Consider the following 418-nt stretch of genomic DNA (forward strand, 5'->3'; position numbering starts at 1 on the left):
GCAGGGGGGCGGGGTGGCGGGGGGGTTCCCCGAGCAGGTGCCCGCGCGGGGGGCTTTGTGACTCGCCCCAGGGCACCGGCGCTGAGGGGAAGCTGGTGGGCAGTGCGGCACCGCCAACTCGCAGCCGCCAGGGCTGGGCCCGACGCCGAGCCGGCCCTGGTGCAGAGGGACACATTTGGGGAAAAACATCCCAGGGCTGGGAAATGGCTGCGGGTTGTGGTTACCCAGGCGGAGCATCCAGCCCGGGGACCGGCGCCGCTGCCGGGGGGGGGCAAAGGCCGGGGTGTTGTGGAGTGGCACATGTCCCCCCCACTGTGGGGACGCTCGCCCCGGATGCTTGTCCGGGAGCCCACGCCTGGCCCACGGCGTCGTACGAGGGGTGACGCGAGGGTGTGGGGATCCCACAGGATTTGGCAGA

This window comes from Egretta garzetta, unplaced genomic scaffold (assembly GCF_000687185.1).
Source record: "Egretta garzetta isolate BGI_Z169 unplaced genomic scaffold, ASM68718v1 scaffold853, whole genome shotgun sequence".
NCBI lineage: Eukaryota > Metazoa > Chordata > Aves > Pelecaniformes > Ardeidae > Egretta > Egretta garzetta.